We start from the raw sequence: 21409 nt of genomic DNA on the forward strand, positions 1-21409 counted from the left end.
GTCGTAGACCAAGAAATATGGAGACACGCCGATGCTACGACTAGCTTGAGTGCATAGTCGCTAGACCACAACTGATAGCTCCTTGAGCTATCTGCCCGGATGTTTTTCTTCTTTTTGATATAGCCTCTTTTTGAGGGCATCAAGGATCATGCCATTCACCCATTCGACCTGGCCGTTGGCTCAAGGATGGGCAATGGAGATGTATTTGATGGAGATGCACTAGTCTTCATAGAAGTCCCAAATGTGATGGCCAGTAAACGTAGTTCTAAAGTCGGTGATGATGCTGTTTGGGAGACCAAATCTGTGGATGATATCTTCGAAGAGCTCGACTGTTTTCTTTGTAGTAGCCAAGACGAGCGGTTTATACTTGATCCACTTGGAGAACTTGTCAATGGCGACGTATACATATTAGAAACCACATGGCGCTGGCTTGAAAGGCCCAATCATATCCAGTCCCCAGCATGCGAAGGGCCAGGAGGCTAGGATGGTCTACAGCTCTTGTGTCGGCACATGTATTTGCTTGGCGAAAAATTGGCATCCTTCACAATGTCGGACGAGGTCTTCTGCATCGGAGATGGCCGTGGGCCAGTAAAAACCAGCTCAGAAAGCTTTGCCGACTAGGGTTCTCGAGGCCGCGTGGTTGCCGTAGGAACCAGAGTGAATTTCAAGAAGTAGCTTCACTCCTTCTTGGGTGATGCATTTTTGTAGTATCCCTTCCTTGGCACTTTTCCTCATCAAGTTGCTGTCTACCAGCACGTAATGCTTGCTTCGATGGATTAGGTGTTCGGTTTTAGTCTTATCGGTGGGTACTTCAGCGCTGAAGAGGTACTTGATGAACTGTTCCCTCCAATCGGTGGTCGGCGAAGATACCGTAAGTATCAGCTGCTTGGCGGGGGAAACTTCCTGAATTTCCTTATCTTCCTTAATGGATGGTGCCAGAAGATCTTGAACGAAGACCCTTGGCGGAATCATGGTGCGAGAGGAACCTAACTTGGATAGGTGCCCGGCGAGCTGATTTTGATCGCGTACCACGTGGTGGTACTCGATACCGTAGAATTTCCCTTCAAGCTTCCTGATTTTAGCGCAATATGCATCCATCTTCTCACTAGGGCAAGATCAGTCTTTATTGAGCTGGTTGATGACCAGCACAGAGTCTCCGTATACCATGATGCATTTAACGCTGAGCTCAACGGCTATACGGAGTCCATGGAGACATGCTTCATATTCGGCGGCGTTGTTGGAGGCCGAAAAATATATCCAGAAAACGTATCAGTGCTTATCCTTGGTCAGTGTAATGAACATAATGCCAGCACCAGCACCATTGATGTTGAGAGCACCGTTGAAGTACATCACCCAGTGCTCGGGGCAAGTAGCGGCGATGGGCTCTTGAATCTCAATCCACTCAGCGACGAAATCAGCAAGCGCCTAAGACTTGATGGTAGGCCTGCTTCTAAATTCAATGGAGTAAGTACCGAGCTTGATAACCCACTTGATGATATGGCCGTTGGCCTCTTTGTTGTGGAGAATGTCCCCTAGAGGGAACTCGGTGACCACGGCGATCTTGTAATACTCGAAGTAGTGGCGGAGCTTGCGCGACGTAATCAGGACAACATATATCAGCTTCTAGACCTAAGGATAACGAGTCTTGGGCTCATTGAGAACCTCGCTGATGAAGTATACCAGACGTTGCACCTTATAGGTGTGCCCGACCTCCTCGCGTTCGACCACAATGGCTATGCTGATGACGCAAGAAGTAGCAGCGATGTAGATTAGGAGAGTTTCATCTGGCCGTGGCATCGTCATGATCAAAGGCTTTGTTAGGAACAAGTTGAGCTACTCAAAAGCTATGTTCGCCTCCTCCGACCAAGAAAAGTGCTCGGAGGCCTTGAGGAGTTTGAAGAACGGTAACCCTTTTTCGTCGAGGCACGATATGAAGCGGCTTAAAGCGGCCATGCAACCTGTAAGCTTCTATATATCCTTTACACATGTTGGCCGTTTCATGTTGGTGATGGCGGAGACCTTGTCGAGGTTGGGCTCGATGCCACGTGCGCTGACGATGTAGCCCAACAGTATATCTGATGGAACTACAAAGATGCACTTTGAAGGGTTTAGCTTCCATCGATACTTTTTTAGGTTGGCGAATGTTTCTTTGAGGTCAACAATAAGATCATCGGCGGTCTTAGACTTGACGACCACATCGTTGATGTAAGCTTCGATGTTGCGGCCGATCTATTGATCAAGGCACATCTGGATGGCCCTTTGATAAGTCGCCCTGGCGTTCTTGAGTCCAAAGGACATGGTGGTGTAGCAGTACGCACTAAAGGGTGTGATGAACGATGTCTTGATCTGGTCTTCTTCCTTGAGGGAGATCTAGTAATAACTGAAGTAACAATCGAGGAAGGAGACCAGTTCACAGCCGGCGGTAGAGTCTATAACCTCATCTATTCGAGGCAGACCGAAGGGGTCTTTAGGGTAGTGTTTGTTAAGATCAGTGTAATCAACACACATTCTCCATTCTTTATTCTTTTTTTGAATGAGAACAGGGTTTGCTAACCACTCAGGATGATACACTTCTTTTATGAATCTGGCAGCTAGGAGTCATTTTATTTCTACCCTAATAGCCTCCTTCTTGTTTGGCACGAATCGGCGAAGTTTCTGCTTGACCGGTTTGGCAGTCGGCGAGACATTCAAGGAGTACTCGATCTTCTCCCATGGTACCCCCAACATGTCTGCAGGTTTCCAAGCAAACACGTCGGTGTTGGCACATAGGAAGGAGATGAGCGCGCTTTTCTATTTGGGGTCGAGGTGAGCCCCAATCTTCATGGTCTTGGAGGGGTCATCAAGGCCAAGGCCAACCTCCTTGGTTTCTTTGGACTTGGCGGAGGCACGAGGAGGCTCCAGCGATGGGATCTCCAGTTCGTCGGTGGGCACCGTCTTGGTGTCGGTGACCACACTGGCCATCTAGATGGAGAGGTCGGTGGCTTCAGCGAGCGCGAGACTCTCTATCTTGTAGGCGTAGGCGATGGAGAGGTTGGCCCACATGGCTAGGACTCCTGCTAGCAAAGGCATCTTCAACACCAGATAAGCATAGTGCGGTACAGCCATGAACTTAGCCAGAGCTGGCCGACCAAGTATGGCGTGGTAGGCGGTGTTGAAGTCGGCGACGTGAAAGTTGATGTGCTCGACGCGGTAGTTGCTTGTCATGCTGAACTGTACTGGTAGGGTGATCTCTCCAAGCAGTTTGGATGCCCTGCTAGGTACCACACCCTAGAAGGAGGAGTCTGAAGGTGTGAGATCTGCTATCCTGAGGCCCAACTCATTTAGGGCTCCGGCGAAAAGGAGATTCAGAGCGCTTCTACCGTCGATGAGCACTTTTCTAAAAAGCACTTTCTAGATAGTTGTGTTGAGGATGAGGGGGAAACACCCTATGTAGGGGATGTCCACCCACTAGTCGGCCCTGCTGAAGGTGATGGGGACCTTGGACCATGGGCGATAGCTAGGGTTGGCGGCGGCGTCTTTCGTAGTGATGGCAAGCACCCACTAGGTGGCGAGCACCTGAAGATGGTGGCGACTACCTTGTCGTGGTCTTGGAAGGCATTGTTATTGCCCCCAGGTGGTTGGCGGCCTCTAGCTCCGTCGTTGGTGTCATCGTCCAGCTTCTTGTCCTAGAACTCCTTAGCCAAGTCGAGGTAGTCCTTCATCTTATGTCTGGCATTCTTATGGAGAGGACATGGGTCATCGAGGATCTTCTTGTATTGCTCGCCGTAGTTGCGCTTGGCGTGAGGTTCATTAACGGCGGCGACGATGTGGTCTGGCTGGCGGTGGTGATTTTGACTAGACTTGGGTCCTTCTGGCCAATCACGGCTGCTGTCATGATGGTAACTATGATCGTCGTAACAGCAGTCGTTGTGGCATCGGTCGTCGGGGCGGTCGTTGTAGCGGCGTGTTGGGCCATGAGTGTCCACATCCTCATTGAAGCGCACCTTGGCTTCCTCAGCGTCAGTGTACTAGTTGGCGGTCGTGATCATCTCGCCAATCCCTATGGGTGGCTTGCGGTTGAACTTGGAGCGAAGCTCGCGGTGATGGAGTCCTCTGATGAAGGCGGTGATGACCTCCACTTCCGTGATGTTGGGAATAGAATTCCTCATCTCAAAAAAGCATCTGATGTAGCTATGAAGGAGCTTGGATGGCTTCTGGTTGATGCGGTTAAGATCATGTTTGGTGCCCGACCGAGTACACGTAGCCATATAATTGTCGGTGAAGACTTTTTTCAGCTCTTCCCAGGATCTGATGGAGTCTGGGGCAGGGCTCATGAACCAGTTCAATGTGGTTGGTGTGAGCATTATAGGAAGATAGTTCACCATGACACTGGTGTCTCCTCCGGTGGCGCGAAGAGCAGTGGCATAAGCCTATAGCCACTATGTTGGGTTCATCCTTCCTTCATAGGGCTCGACCCCTATGGTTTTAAAACTACGGGGCCACTGAAGTGTTCAGAGCACCCTCGTGAATGCTAGGGGCCCCTCGCGGTTGGTGGCACCATTGTCTGCAGCATTACCGACATTGAGCGGCTCGAGAGCTGAGTCCGGGTTATCGTATTCTTGCTTCTACTCCTAGCAGCGGCGTACTTCTTCATGGCGACCGAAGTGGCGTTCGTCGATACGTCGTCGTGCATCTCAGAGATTGTTGAGGTGCACTTGGACGTCTTGGTCGACCTCCTAGTCACGTTGGCAGTGATGTTCGATGCGGTTGCCGCTAGCTCCGCCCTAGAGGAGTTGCCTATCGTCGCGGTGCTGGTCGGTGAAGCGACTTTGGTGGTGATCGGTAATTATCGCAGCTGATTGGCGAACCGAGGTTGTGGAGTATGAAGGTCTCTGATCCTAGCGGATCTCATTAACCTGATAGTGTGCCACTTTAAGCATGGCAGCGACCTCGGGTGTTTGTGGGAGCCAGGCGAGCTCGTTGGTGGCCACTACAAGATTGGCGCTTGGGGTCTTGTAGACATCATGGCCGTCAACACGGACAAACTCGTCATCGAGGTTGCATTGGAGTGGCCTTCCTTACGAGTCAAGTTGCTGCTCAGCCATCGCGAGAGCAATCTCGTTTGCGTGGCGCTGCACACGGTTGATGTTATGGTTCTCGCAGGCGGCGCGTTCCTCCTCGGTTTTGCCATTCTGAGGGGGGCTATCGACGCTGATATTGAAGATTGCATCGCCAAAGAATAGAGGGGGAAGAAGTAGTTCGGTGGTCATTTCAGCGACGGTCTTCATAGAGCCCTAGGACTCGGAGTCTGAATTCTCCTCCAGGATGGTCTGGAGGGACGCTCCGGAGCATCGGCCAACATGGAGCATGTTGATGGCCGGCGAAGGCTTGTCGGCAATTTGGTCGGTGGGATGATGGACATCTCCAACCTGGCCGGTGAATCTACCCCTTAGGGCTTCTTGGTAAGCGGCGGCGGTGTTGGTGAACCCAAAGGGTAGGGCCATAGCCCCTAGAGTTTCCCAAGCAGCCTCCAATAGAACTGGATCGGAGGGTGGTCGGCACTGAACCAGAGTGTCCAGAGCCAATTCGGCGATGGAGAGGCAATTAACGAGCTTTAGACCAACCCGATCGATAGATGTGATTAGATTGTCATTGTTGATCTGCCTCCTCTGGTAGCGAGGAAGCGAGCGGCGAGTTGTCGATGAAGGCGACCTCAGAGGTGGCTCCAAGATCGGATCTGTAGTCGTAGGTGCGGGGGTGATCGGCATAAAATTGATCTGCAACGGCTTGAGGAGCTCTCCGACTCCATCAGCGTTGATGATCCATGAGATCGATCTAACCTTGAAGATCTAGCTAGGCTATAGGAGGGACAAAGAGCCTACGGAAAAAGCCATCTTGTTCGACAAGGAAACAACACGTAGTCCCCTACCTAGCGCACCAACTATCGACAAAAGATACTCGAAAGTCCTTCGAGGGGTATCCCACGAAGGTAGATTGATTGGTGGAGGTGCGCGTGATAGAAACCGGATGGTGACACAAGGCGTGGAGACAGCGATTTAGATAGGTTTGGGCCATTTGATCGACGTAATACCCTATGTCCTATGTCTTTAGTGTATTGTATTGTGTATGGGATCTATGGAGATGTTGACTTGGGGACCCCTACCTCTCCTTATATACCCTGGAGGGGTAGGGTTACAAGGAAAGTATCCTATTTGGTACTATACAATATCTTGCGGCGCACGTCGACCAGTGCCGTGCACGCCTTGATCTTGTGGGCTGGGCCACCTCTGAGGGTACAGCCCATGTCTTCTCTTGTGGATACCGGGGGGCATACCCCCACACCACCGTGGATATCACTTAGCAAACGCTTCCCCTGTTCGAAGGGGATGCAGCGCTGTAGGATCCTGATGTGGCTTTGCTTGTAGAGTTCGCCCTCTACTAGAACAAAGGATTTGGCATGATGTGCGAGGCATTGAGCCTCCAACCTGTCTGTTGGTAGTGTGTCATGGAGGAGGTAGTTGATGTAGAGCGTCCTCCAGTCGACCAGAGGGTCAGGCTCTATCACTGGGTCCTCTTCGAGCTCCATGACTTCAGGGCTAGATGGAGCCGACGGCTAGTCGGCCCCTGGGCCTGGATTGGTCAGACCGGCACTGCCATGTTCTGACTCCTCATAGCGAACTGAGGGCTTGTGCTGGTCGCTGGCGAAGATGCCCATTGGCACCGATGTGGGGGGGGGTACGACCCCTGATACCCATGGCAGACCACATGGACTACACCCCTAGGGGTGGCCCAGCCCACAAGACAAAGTCTTATGGGGCACGACTCTGCTCGGCGCCTCCCGCAAGACACCAGGATGATATCCTAAAGATACTACAAGATCTATTAGAATACGTATGATCCCAAGATTCCTGTAATTTATTATTACTTTATGGTTATCTCTTAGATCTAACCGACTTGTAACCCTGCCCCCCCCTGTACTATATAAGGCGGGCAGGGACCCTCTCTAAACTCACGTAATATCATACGATAGCTAATACAAACCAACAGAGCATTGGAGTAGGGTATTAGGTCATACTGACGGCCTAAACCTGTCTAACTCGTGTGTCTTTGTTGCCATCTTGTTCTTGATCACATGCTTCTCTACCAATCCATCTACCTTTGTGGGATACCCCTTGGAGGACTGCCGACAATATTCTGTCGATAGTTGGCGCGCCAGGTAGGGGCTCATGCGCGCTGATCCCTGGCGAACCAGATGGCGTAACTCAAGATCAACATCCTTCGTGGCAACTTGGCGGATCATGTCGACATCCTTCAACAACCACGGCGTACGTCTTCGTATGCGGATTGACACCGCCAAGCTCTGACTATGTCCGTCCTACTCCAACACAAGATCAAATTTGTTCCAGCCATCAAGCGAGCCGCTAAGCGAGCTGCCTGCGTCGCTGACCAGTAACACAAGGATGACATCACCTGGACTACTTACTCCGACCACCTGCCACATCGCAATAATGATCGCCGCAAAGAATGACACCGTGACAACCGCGACTGCCGCCATGACGATAGTTCGGAAAGCTCGAGGGCCGGGCAATTTCGTCAACGTCGACCAGATAACACCGTACGCTGCTGACCAGATGTTCTGTCTAAAGCTAAGTCATGCTTTAATATTCTTCTAAATATTCCCCAATCTTCGTATATCGCCATAATGTTTCTCCGAGCTGTTTTCTCTATGTTTGCTCTCCAAATGATTTTCTAAACCCCCGAACAGTCATGTTGATGCTCGAATGTCCCCAGAGACGGCCATATCTCCAGCTCCTCCCTACACATACATGAGCGTCTACCCTCTGCATTATGGGTGGTCGGTAGCAGCTCCTTAGCGACGCTTTGTTCTTCCTACATGCACACGGGCTCCGCACTCTGTGTTATGGTTAACGGGCTAGCTAGGGCTAGAGACTCAGCTACACACTAACTAGTTGGACGGTTTATATTAAATATAAATACATCTTCACACCAACTGATCGCCGAGCTACATATGCTATTTCATCGCCATTACTGATTTTTCTCCAGAGTTCATATATTTATGCATATTTGTATTGCAGGATCATTGTCTTGGTGGTCGGACCACCTGGTGCTTGGACTTCTCCACCTAGGTTCATGGACTTCGTCGCCGACCAGTTGATTGGACTATTTGTCAGTTGTTTCTACTCAATGCTCACTTCACCGCCGACTAGTTGACCAGACTGTTTGTCACTCGTGCTTCACCGCCAGCTACCCCAGGGGCTCCTCGGTGCTCAGACATCGCTATATACGCCGGGGACTCCTCGGTGCTCGGACATCACCAGCTATGTCGGTTACTCCTTGGCCCTCGTATTCTTCATGCTCAGGGACTAAGTGGGCACACTTCACCCCACATCACCTTGCGGACATCACCAACTATGCTAGGGATGCCTCGATGCTTAGAAGTCGCCAGCTATGCCAGGGACTCCTCAGTGCTCGGACATCGCTAGCTACGCCAGGGACTCCTCGATGCTCGAACATCGCCAGCTACGCTGGGGACTCCTCGGTGCTTAGACATCGCTAGCAATGCCAGGGACTCCTCGGTACTTGGACATCGCTAGCTATGACGGGGACTCCTCGGTGCTCGGATATCACCAGCTACGCTGAGGACTACTTCGGTGCTCGAACATCACCGGCTACGCCGGGGACTCCTCGATGCTCGAACATCGCCAGTTATGTTGGGGACTCCTCGGTGCTCGGACATTGCTAGCTACATTAGAGACTCCTCGGTGCTCGGACATCGCCAGCTATGCAGGGAACTCCTCGGTGCTCGGACATCGCTAGCTACGCCGAGGGGCTCCTCGGTGCTCAGACATCGCCAGCTACACCGGGACTCCTCGGTGCTCGGACATCGCCAGCTATGCCGAGGACTCCTCGATTCTCGGATGTCGCCAGCTATGCCGAGGACTCCATGGTGCTCGGACATCACCAATTACGCTGAGAACTCCTCGGTGCTCGGGCATCGTTAGCTATGCTAGGAACTCCACGGTGCTCGGACATCGCCAGCTACACCAGGAAGTCCTCGGTGCTCGGACATCGCCAGCTACGCTGGGGACTCCCTTGGTGGTCGGATTTTGCTACGTCTCATCGGTGCACTATCAAGCTGCTCCAAGCTATTTGGATCAGGGTGCTGATCTTGGACAGCCCGTCTGGGGTCTTGATACGCGCATGTCAGATGGCGTCGGCAAGCTTTCGGACTTCTTTTTCTTTGACCCTACTACAAAATTCATTCTTCGTCTTCTAGCAGGCTCAGGGACTAAGTGGGCACACTTCACCTCATGGTCAATGTGTGCTTTTCAATTCAGGGCTTCGCCCGTGGCCTAGTTTTCTGCTCGACCGGTCTTCTGTCTTTCTACTTTCTAACCCTAGCTCCATGTGACTACGTCACCTACTGTCAGGCTTGGGGACTAGCTGTGGGGGTTTGGCCCCGATATCCATAAGACAAGACATGGGTCGCACCCTTAGAGGTGGCCCAGCCCACAAGATCAAGGCCTGCACAGCACTGGTCGACGTGCACCGTAAGATATTGTATAGTACCAAATAGGATACTTTCCTTATAACCCTACCATTCTAAAGTATATAAGGAGAGGTAGGGGTCCCCTAGTCGACATCTCCATAGATCCCATACTTAATACAATACACTAAAAACACAGGACGTAGGGTATTACATCGATCAGACGGCCCAAACCTATCTAAATCGCTGTCTCTGTGCCATGTGTCACAATCTAGTTCCTATCACGGGCACCTCCACCGATTAATCTACCTTCATGGGATACCCCTCGGAGGACTGCCGAGCATCTTTTGTCGACAGGTGGGGTCTATGGTCACCATGTTGCGCCTAGAACCCTAGTCGGAAATGCGTTCCGACAGGGCTTCTATTGGCCTACCACGGTAGCTGATGCCAAGCAAATCGTACGCACCCGCGAAGGGTGCCAGTACTACACTCGGTAGACTCACCTATCGGCGCAAGCACTCTAGACGATCCCCATCACCTAGCCATTCGCAGTCTAGGGACTCGATCTGGTTGGACCACTAAAAAAGGCGCTCGAAGGCTACACCCACTTGCTTGTCACCATAGATAAGTTTACAAAGTGGATAGAAGCTCGACCGATCTCTATGATCAAATCCGAGCAGGCCGTACTATTCTTCCTCGACATCGTCCATCAGTTCGGAGTCCTAAACTCCATCATCTCGGACAATAACACGCATTTCACTGGCAAGAAATCCCTCTGATTTTGTGATGAATATCACATCCACGTCGACTGGGCCTCCGTAGCACACCCCCGGACAAACGGGCAGGTAGAACACGCAAATGACATGGTCCTATAGGGCCTCAAGCCTAGGATCTTCAACTAGCTGAACAAATTCGTTGCGCGCTGGGTCACCAAACTTCATTCAGTACTCTGGAGCCTGAGGACAATGCCCAGACGAGCCACTAGCTACACGCCCTTCTTCATGGTCTATGGTTTTGAGGCCATCCTCCCAACCGACCTCGACTATGGAGCGCCGAGGATCTAGGCATACAATGAACAAGGAGCCAAGGCATCCCACGATGACCTCATGGACCAGCTGGACGAAGCGTGTGACATTGCCCTCCTCCTCTTGGCCAAGTACCAACAAGCATTGTGATAGTACCATAGCCGACGAGTGCGGGGCCAAGCCTTCAACGTCGGGGACCTAGTCCTTCGCCTCATACAGAGCAACAAAGACTGCCACAAGCTCTCCCCACCATGGGAGGGACCATACATAGTTGTGGAGGTGCTCCGTCCAGGCACCTACAAGCTCAAGAACATCGATGGAGAAATCTTCACCAATGCCTGGAACATCGAGCAGCTACGTCGCTTTTACCCCTAATAAATGCACACTTTTTTCTTATCAAGTTTTGTTATAAAAACTCCCTGATCCTTCATGACATCCGACCCCAGCAAATAGCGGGGGGTCCGGCCACACTCGGAGGCTGATATGAGTATATTTATCCTACGAACATTCTCTGTGCCTACCATCTTTTCTCATGATAAAGTCCTAGGAGCTAGGTTTTCGAGAACAATCTCTGAGTATAACTGGTCGGACTATGAGAAACCTATGCCCCAACGTCTATGGCTCCTTTACTCACTAGCGTGATTAGAGCTAGCTCACCCACACTCCAAGCTTTTTTGACCTTACCTATGGGAAGGGTCGGAATGCACTAAACCTCTTTTACAAAAAGAGGAAGAAAAGCTAAAAAGTTGTTTGCTATAACGAAGAGCTCGTCCATTTTGCACAAATTCGACGCTTGGCTTATCCACTTAACTGAATTCTTGCGTGGGATGTTCTCATCCTCTATTTCTATAGGAAAATCTTGTCTCAACGGATAATGAAAGACAACTCGATGGCTTAGCCGCTGCCGAAAATGAGTGGGGAGCAGAAAGTATCCTGCTCAGATCTGGTGGAGGCTTTCCAAACCCATCACTCTTACCATCAAGGTAAAACCATACCGATGCCTAGGCCGATCGAACGGCTTGAGACCACCGCCGAAAGATAAGCATCCTCGCTTACTTACTTTACGTATTAATTTCATTACCGAGCCTCCAACCCCAGCAACGGCAGAGGGTCAAGAATTTCTTGGGGGCTGGCAAGGGTGTCCATTCGCTAGACATTCCCTTTGCCCAACCCCTCCTTACATTTAAAAAACTGGAGGCATGGTGTGCGGGTGCAAACTTTGAGTAAGCCTAGTTGGACTGCTAAGACCCTATGCCCTAGCGGCTACGGTGTTTTTATCCACCAGCACAATTAGAGCCTTTGTCTCCGCACTCCAAACCTTAACCTCTACCTACATGAGAAGGATTTGGAGGGGGCTACCTATGAAATCTCCATCAAGTAGAGGCTATTAGGTCACCCAAATCGATTGAACAGCTCAGGCCGCTGCTGAATGATAGATGCAGAAGAATGGGAAACTCGTGCATGTTACACTAGCCCCATCACGAACGTTGAAACCCAAAAACCCCAAACGGACATATCTGGTAAAAAGCTCCCATAATCTATCACTTGTGCCATTGAGGTAACATCATCGACCCCTATTTTTTCTTAACTATGATCATTCATGTACTCGTTCATTCAATCATCCCGTACATCCGAACATTGCACATGCGATTGCCGCATCACAACGCTTTGTGTTGCATCACGAAGCGGTAGTCGTCTCATTCGATATGAGTGGCGACAGACTGGGGTTCGAAGGTTGGTCCACAAAGGGCTCGAGGCCGCCTCATATCAAACAGAGCCAGGAGAGAAAAACCGAGATGTGCCCCAGTGGCCTTGCCTAGCCCCGCCCAAAAGCGGACAAGGACATCTCGACCTTTCTCGTTCAATTCTAATCTCGAGCCAAACCCACAGAATCTTCATCGAGGAGAGGCCAATGGGCCACCCAAACCTATCGAACGGCTCAGGCATCAGTCGGGGGGGGGGGCGGGTTAAGAAGTAGGGGAATGCCACCTGAGGGCTCTACCGACCCTGTTAATGGATGATGGACCAGGATTCCGCTAGAACATGCCCATTTGCGAGCTCACTGAGTGTGACACTCGAGCCATCGAGGCAAGTATTGTTAGCTCAGCCTCTTTGGTTGTAGAAACCGAGGATAGGGTGATGCATGAATCACGGCCGAGCCCTACCAAACCCCACAGGGCTCAGGGGCTCAAGCCGCCCGATCCTAGATCAAAAGACCGAGGCTCGAAGGCTGGCTCACAGAAGGCCCAAGGCCACCTCATGTCAAACAAAGAGCTAGGGGAAAAACACAGATGAGCCTCAACGGCCTGGGCTCGTCCCGCTTAGAAGTAGACAAGGCCATCTCAATCTTCTCGTTCGATCCTAGCCTCTAGCCGAGCCCATAGAATCCCCATTGAGGGGGAATCTATTGGAAGGTGGGTTAAGGAGCAATGGAATGCCCCCCGAGGGCTTTGTCGATCCCGCCACAAGTGATAGAACCAGATTTTGTTTAAACATGCCCGCTAGCGAGCTCGTCGAGCACGTCACTTGAGCCATCGAGACAAGTGGTGTTAACTCAACCCCTCCTGTTGCAAAAACCATGGATGGCACGACAGTCACAAAAATGAGCCGACCCTTGATCGAATCCCTGCCACGCATGGGGGCTCAAGGAAGGTTGGACTTGTAAGGAGACCAAACGAATGGTCGTAGAATGATAGCTAAAGATCCTAGGGGGAGGGTACATGCGAATACAAGAGATGTATTTTCCTAAGTTTCGCTATCCTCCCCTCGATTTTCAGTGACATCCGACCCCAGCAACGGCAAGGGGTCGGATCTCACTCGAGGGCTGATAAAGGTATAAGTATACCTTTTCTAAAATAGTCACTACGTCAGACCTCTTCTTCATGCTAAGCCTAGTGGCAAGGTTTGTGGAAACAAATAATTGATCATGTCTGGTTGGACTACAAAACACCTATGCCTCGGTGGCTACGGTGTCTTTGCTCACCAGCGTGATCGAAGTTCTCCCATTATACCGTGAGCCCTATGGTCTTAACAAATGGAAGGGTCAGAATACATGGGCCTTCTCTTTTTGCATACAAAAAGGGAAGGAAACAAACTCAATCAAACAAAACAAAATAACGAAGTTATGAATTTGTCCTTAGGATACATAAGGATCGACAATTGTCCACAAAGTACAGTGATGTTCATTTGAATTCACCCCAACCTATACGACTAACTACCTCCTCCGAGGGAGAACTATCAATTCAAATCTGCTTGCTAGGTCTTGCGCGAGAGAAGCCACCGCCGCTTCTATCTGATCCAGCTCAGAGGCTTCGTAGCTAGGCACGAAGCCAAGGCTCATTGTCTCTAAGTTGATGCTTTCATCATAATGCGAGTCAGAGATGGTGAAGGCTTGGGTGATTCCAGAGCGAAGAGCTTCCCTCTTGAGTTGGCGCACCCGTGTCGTGATATCTACGGTGCGGGCCACAATCGAGCTGGTCCCCTCTAGCCGTAGTACCTCCAAGTCATCGCAAACCACTCCGAGGGTAGCTCGCAGGAGATCGTGCTCATCGCTCTCCACCTGAAGGATCCTCCACACCTTGGCGAGCTCCGTGGCCAGCCCAGTAGGGACACTCTCGACCTCTAGCCTTCGAGTTGTTGCGGTTTTGAGCTCGGCCTAGAGGGAGCTAATCCTCTACTACGCCTCGTCGTGCTCTCGGATGGCCTGGTCACGCTCCTCATGGGCCGTGCCACGCTCTGAGAGGAGCCTCTCCGTGGTCTAATGCAGCTCGTCATGCTCCCTACGCAACTGGGCGACCGCATAGTTGTCCTGATTCACCCTTTGTTGAAGGGCCGCGAACCTCTCCTCGGCTCCCAGCTTGAGCTCCTACTCCTTCTCGGACTTGGCCAGGAGGTCGAGGATCCACTGGCGAGTCTCGACATCCCTCTAGAGTAGCTCATCCCACTCCTTCCAGACTCTGGCGGCCTCCTCCTCATCCTACCATGCCCTCACTGATAGCTCCTCAAAGCCTTCTCAGCATCCTCTACATCTCGATGGGCTTCGGCCTCCTGTAGCCAAAGACTGGCTGCCTCCTCAGCCAGAGGAGTCAGCTCGGCCACCCTCTGTTGGGCGACAACAAGCTAGGCGCTCACATCCCCACGTAGCCAGGCATCTTTAGCGAGGCGGTCCCATTTCTCCTTCTGCTCACGAAGGAACCGGGACTTCTCCTGGCTATGAGCGATAAGGGACTGAAAGAAGACCAATGTCAAAACATAAAAATAAATAAAGAAAGAAGGAAGCAAGAGGAAAGGATAAGTGGATACCCGGCCAGTAGGAACAATGATGTCGCGTAGGACACCCCTGGCTAGTTTAGAGCTTCCAGCATGGCCAAGATCCCCTCATTAAGACTCTCCCGCTCTATGCTCCTAGTAGCATCATCGAGCGAGAAGAGTATCGACGTCGGGTCTTGCGGATCCATCCACTAGACCAGTTGCTCGCCCTACGCTGGCGAGTGGCTACCCCTCGATAACAGAGCCAAGGGCGATTCCCTGCAGGTCCTCTCCACCACCACCACGAAGCCCAGGGACCCCTCGGCCGTGTCCTCCTCTGTCCGACCCACGTCGGGCGTCGTCACTTGGGCCGTTGGTGGCACGAATCGTACTGCTTCCTCGGACACCACCATGGCTGCATCCGGCTACACCTAGCTTGTCATAGTCATGGCCACCTCTGCTTGCAACAGTGGGGCCTCGACTATCGGCATCGCGCCCTCCACGGTCGGCGCAACAAGCGTGAGCGGTAGCTCCATTTGCTCTGACATCGACAGCAGAATTGCCCCCATCGCTGGTTGATTGGTGACCTCCGTGGGCACTCCTCTAGCCCCGACGTCTGCTTGACCCACCGAGGGCACGGGCACCACCATGGGTGGCGCCTAACTGGCTGAGGAGGCTCCGACACTGGCTCCGCGCTCGCCTAAAATGGGAGCGACGCCGGGCAACGGCTGCTGTCTCGCCTGAAAGGCGACACTCTTCTTGGGTGCCAACACCAAAGATTTGCCCTGTTTGAGGATGCTGCAAGAAACAAAAAGTGTAAGTCACCCTAAAAACGGAGAAAAATAGAGAAAACTGAGGAGTTGGTGACTTACGTTTGTGCTATTGGGCGGTGGAGAAGTTTGGGGGATGAACCCTAGGTCCTTGCTCCACCTCATTGGGGCGAGGCCATTTTGAGCCTACCTCCTGCTCCCGAGCAGAGGGTCTCACCTCCCTTACATCGCGTCGGCACCTCAGGCGCAGCGGCAGATCCGCCCGACCTGGTTGACTCTTGGGGTGCGGCAGCGATGCCACTCCCCTCCACCGGCACCCCAGGCATGGCGGAAGATCTGCCCACCCCTACTGGTTCTGAGGACGGGCCGATGGTTCGGCCCACCTCCACCGGCCTCATGGACTCACTTCCCCCTGCATGAAATGGGAAGGGTCCCTACATGGACGAGTGGATACCTGTCAGCGTATCCTCGCTCGCTATGTCATCCCACTCAGTGTCGGCAGCTACCTCATCATCCTCGTCATCATCATCGTCATCATCATCACTATCTATATCCTCCCCTCGCTCCCGTGCCCACTGCTTCTATTGTGTCTTCCTCCTCTCGTCTGCCTTCGCCTTCCTCTTCCGCTTGGCCACAGCACGGTTGGTCACCATCACAGATGGGTCCTTTGGTAGTGGAGCCAGGTGGTCCATGAGGATGAGTTGCTTCGGTTGGTCCCCCTATCGCAATATCAGCGTCAAGGGGTTGGGAGTTCAATTAAAAATAAGGCACGAGGAAAGAAACTTACGAAGACGATGTGCTCTGGTTCTGGCCGCATTGGGGGGTGCCCCAGCACTGAATACACAAATTCGAGGACAGCGCTGGTGTCATCTCATGGGGGCTCCACCTCCTCCTTGATGCGCTGTGCCACTTTTGAGGGGGAGAGCGCCCCTTCGGCGACCGTCGTCCCCTCGAGTGATGCCCTGGGCACCATTATGTGTAGGGGAAGCGCGCGCCTCATCAGCGGTGCCACCCTCCTTGTGTGTTAGGCGCCGATGATCCTCGACCCCTTCACGCCCTTCTCCTTTAGGATTCGGATGGCGGTGAGATGGTCCTGAATCCTCTTCTTGTCTTTCTCCAGCACTCCCACTTCCTCCATGATTCTAGGACCTCTTCGATGAGGCGTCCGGTAAACTCTGCCAAGGGGGCGGCCACATCATTCTTGATGTAGAACCAATGCGAATGCCACCCCTTGTTGGAGGTCGACAGACGCATCGGTGGGTACTCGTTGACCCAGTTGTTGCGGAGCTCGATGCCGACGCATCCCATCGGCACGTTCAGCTCCTGCTTTCTCTCCTGCTTCTTTAGGACGGTGATGGTGAAGAAATACCGCCATAGGTTGAAGTGGGGGCTGATCGCAGGAACCCCTCACATAGGGCGACAAACGCCACAATGTGCTGGATTCCATTGGGATTAAGGTGTTGTAGCTCCACCTTGTAGTAATGCAGCAACCCCTGAAGGAACTTGTGGGTGGGGGTGGTGAATCCCCACTCATGGAAGTGAGCGAAGGACACAACGTAGCCATCGAGCAGGGACGGCGCGTCCTCATCGTCGGGTAGCCGCCACTCCTTGGTGGTGGTCCACGCGCAGAAAAGACTGCGGCGGACGAGGCCCTCCAAGCGCTAAAGGGTGATGTCGGATCTGTACCATGGCTCCATTGAATGATTGGGGTGGGTGGATGGGACTTGATGGTGGCTATGGTGTAGATGCGGGGAACTTGGGCGATTGGTGGCGGAGGTTGCAGATGTGAAGGCAAGGAGGCAAAGGAAAAAACATTGGGGGCAAACCCTTTGGTTTTATAGGGACGACAGATACGAGGAAGGCAACTGTCTGCCTAGATCTCCATGCTTACCACGATCCACCACCACGTCACGTCACGGGATATGTGCCCGCAATCCCTATCCTTTCCCTCTAAGGACGCGTCGGACGTTTCGCCTCCCCTAACAGACCAGGACTTTTTACCAGCAAAAGGGATATGGGTCAAAAAGCATTTTTGCTTCGGCCCGCCTAGGCCTAGGAGTTCGAGGGCTGGCCCATCAATGGTTTTGATGGCCGTCCTAAGGCACCCTTACAACAAAGGATGGGCCCGCCAGCGGTCAAAACCTAGGCACATGAACGCGAGCATCTTGGCCCATGATTGAGTCTCAGCCAGGCTGACCCTTGCTGGATCCCCGTGAACGGGATGCCGGGACTCCAATCGAACTATGTAGTTAGCAAACCACCAAATATCATAGCCATACCCGTAAAAGGGTCCGAATCACCCCCAGGCGATTCTATCCGAATCATCTAGGGGCTCGGGGGCTACGCTCGCGCGTACCCTCTGGCAAGACGAATCACCCCCAGGTGATTCTATCCAAATCACTCGAGGTCTCGGGGGCTACACCCATCGGGTGCGCTGGCGCGCACCCTCTGGCAAGCCAAATCACCCCCCATGCGATTCTATCCGAATCACCCGGGGGCTCGGGGGCTACACCCATCGGGTGCGCTCGCGCGCACCCTCTAGCAAGTCAAATCACCCCTAGGCGATTCTATTTGAATTACCCGGGGGCTCGGGGGCTACTATCGGGGACCAAATACTGAGGTACCCAAAGAGGAGGAGCTAATAACCATCAAACGTTGATGCTTCCAAATAAACAAGACCGCGACTACACCTCTTGCCCAACGACCGAGGGTTAACTCTGTCTCGCCCGACCCCCAAAGGATGTCTCTGACTTGCCCAACCCCTGAGGGCTGGCTCCACCTTGCCCGACTCTCGAGGGCTGGCTCCGCCTCGCCCGACGTCTGAAGGCAGATTCTGCCTCGCCCGACGTCCGAGGGCTGGCTTCGCCTCGCCCAACGTCTGAGGGCAGACTCCGTCTCACCCGACCTCCGGAGGCTGGCTCCACCTCGCCCGACGTCTGAGGGGCGCCTGACGTCTGAGGGCATACTCCGCCTCATCCGACGTCCGAGGGCTGGCTCCGCCTCGCCCGATGTCTAAGGGCAGACTCCTCCTCGCCCGATGTCTGAGGACTGGCTCCGCCTCGCCCGACGTCTGAAGGTAGGCTCCGCCTCGCCCAACGACAGCGCGTTGCTCCTTCATAACTACGCGCACAGATAAAGCAGGGCACTCAAATCAACCGTAATACCGAGGACCATACCCTGCACGCCTGTAAGAAAGTACTATCAGGATATGACAAGACGGGCACTTTAAGCCCTTCCAAGCATGTCAGAGCCCGAATAGTATTGTGGGCGTCGATATTTGTCTTACAGTGTTATGGGCGCCGGCATTTGCCCTCGGGCACAAATCCTGATGGAAGCATACGACAACCGCTACAGTTCAGAAGGAAACTCACATCATCTACAGTAACGGACGTGGGGTCACTGCGCCATCTGCTCCCCGTAGGGTCGCGGTTCAGCACCCTGGTCCGTCGCGCCACCCGCCGGGGCGGGATGGGACGTGGCCACTTGCTGACAAAGCCAGAGCATGGCCCTATCAGGATCAGCGGACAAGCACCCAGGATGGAGCTATCCATGACACCGTCTGCCGTGTCAGCGGGGCTCGCTCAAAGGAAAAGGAAGACCCGACATATTTGAAGGACCTCCTTGGCCTCTGGTTCTTCTTCTTTCTCCTATCTATAATCATTGCTTCCCCTTGGTCTATAAAAGGAGAGGCAGGACACCCCACTAAGAGGACCGATCGATTCAACATACCACGTATCACATCACACATAGCTGAGCAGCAGCCAAGCTCTCAGCACCCGTTCGATCTTTCCACCAGAGACTTGGGACTTATCCCTCTCTCGTCCGTTTGTACCCCCTACTACGAACTTTTTCAGTGCAAATAACATGAGCAGCAGCCACAAATTAGACGTAGGGACATTCTGCCCGAACTAGTATAAACCATGTGTCTTTTTAGCATACCATCTGGGCCAATCGTGCAATAATACAAATTTACTCGTTGGTGTTTACTCGAAACACCGACATATAGTTTGCAGGACTCAAGCCAAGATCAAGATTCGAGAAGCAGCTAGCTAGTTTAGCAGAGATCAACCATTATTTAGCTAATAATCACATCACAGGGGGAGGCATGTCCGTACAGATTGATAGCCACGGTAGGATATTTACTTTGTTGGTGCCCTGTTCACCTGGTACATAAGCTGACGGAATAGTGTTTTATGAGAAAAAAATAAGCCGAAATAAGTTAAAACCGGCCGAAAAATAGTTCAAGCCGAACAGAACCACCTATCGCGCCCTCTTCCACCGGCCATTTCCAAATCGCTCTTTGACCTCGCTTTTAATAATTTATTTATTATTGTCATCTTTGTTATAATTAAATTAAACTAGGGTATGTTGCTGCTGCGACAGATAACAATAGGTCGCTATAGCTACCTGCAACTTGTGCGTACGTTGCGATCGAGACCGGCGGCAACTTGCATTGCCGACGTCGGTAAAAGAGGAGAGGGAGGGAGCACGGGAACGGGACAGGCCAGGTCAGCACACATACGTGACGTGAGTAAAATAACTGCGCAAGTGGTGGATCAACTTGCATGTGTCAGATCGCGTGATTAGCATCACACACCTTGGTTCCCTCCGCCGCTCCTTTTAGTTTTATTTTCTCTCTGTAACTTGGCAATTTGGCTTGTGGGTCGGTCCATGCATCTTTCATCCTTCCGCGCTTCCTTCCTTCCATTTGCTTCTGGAACGGTCTCGACGGGCTATCTCGTATCAGCCGGACAGGACCTTGCTGGCCGAAAAAACAGTTTATACGGCTGTTAAGTTGAGACCAACATGGCTCTTCTTTTCTTCCCGACGGCGGCAGGGGAGGAAGCTTCTTCTCCCGTCCATTTGCTTCGTCTATTCGTTTCGGTTTGTTCCAGTTTTGACAATGATTTAGTGAAAATAAAACAAAGATGATTTTTATTTTGTTAGTCAAAAACCAAGATGATTTTTATTTTATTAGTCAAAAATCAAGCTGGACCTTTGTTTCAACCAAAAATAATAATAAATCAAAATGGACCTTCATGGCTTCTCGACCAGGCTGTGTACGCGACTTGGGGATGCTGATTTGCGTGCTTGGTTGCATCGCCGGGTAAAACTGTGTGGTCCGACACAAATCTTTAGATGTACAATTTTAATCGTCTAGAGCTAAGATCGCTCTCTGAAAGGTCTTTAATTTGCAACTGGTCAGGCAGCTGCAGCGGAGCTAGAAACAAAGACGTCCGTGTCGTACGCTCACGGGTACGTACGTACGTACGTATACGTACACACTGGCGGAGCCAATGGGGGCTGCAGGGGCCATACCCCCTAATGTTTCACAACAAAAAAAAATTAGTAGTGTGACTTAATATTTTTTATTTATATTAAGAGGAAGATTATATAAAATTCTTGTAATATATACCTGTTAATATCTTCTAGATAATATAATAATACAAAACACAACTAGATAATAAAATTATCGCAATAAAAAAGACCGAGCCGGGCCCCCTAAGTATAATTCCCGACGGTCGGCCCCCCTGAGTATAAATCCTGGCTCCGCCACTGTACGTACGTATATTACTCACGCCTACTGCTCCCCATACGTACGTATACGTACATATATTACTCACGCCTACTGCTCCCCGCACGTATATCTTGTCAGAACGAATGAGCCGACGTAGATGCAACGGAGTCACAAAAGACGCACGCACCAGGTATAAATAGAGATTCCAAATCCTGCGTTCCCATTGCCTGAACGAGCTATAGGCCAGTAGTATATAGTACACATATTTTTTTGAAAAAAAAAGTACAAATGGAAAAAATGCGCATATAGCCACCCTAAGATCCCGCTTGGTTCTTAGAAAATTATTATTTAGAATTGGATA

This window comes from Miscanthus floridulus, chromosome 2, assembly GCF_019320115.1.
Source record: "Miscanthus floridulus cultivar M001 chromosome 2, ASM1932011v1, whole genome shotgun sequence".
Classification (NCBI taxonomy): Eukaryota; Viridiplantae; Streptophyta; class Magnoliopsida; order Poales; family Poaceae; genus Miscanthus; species Miscanthus floridulus.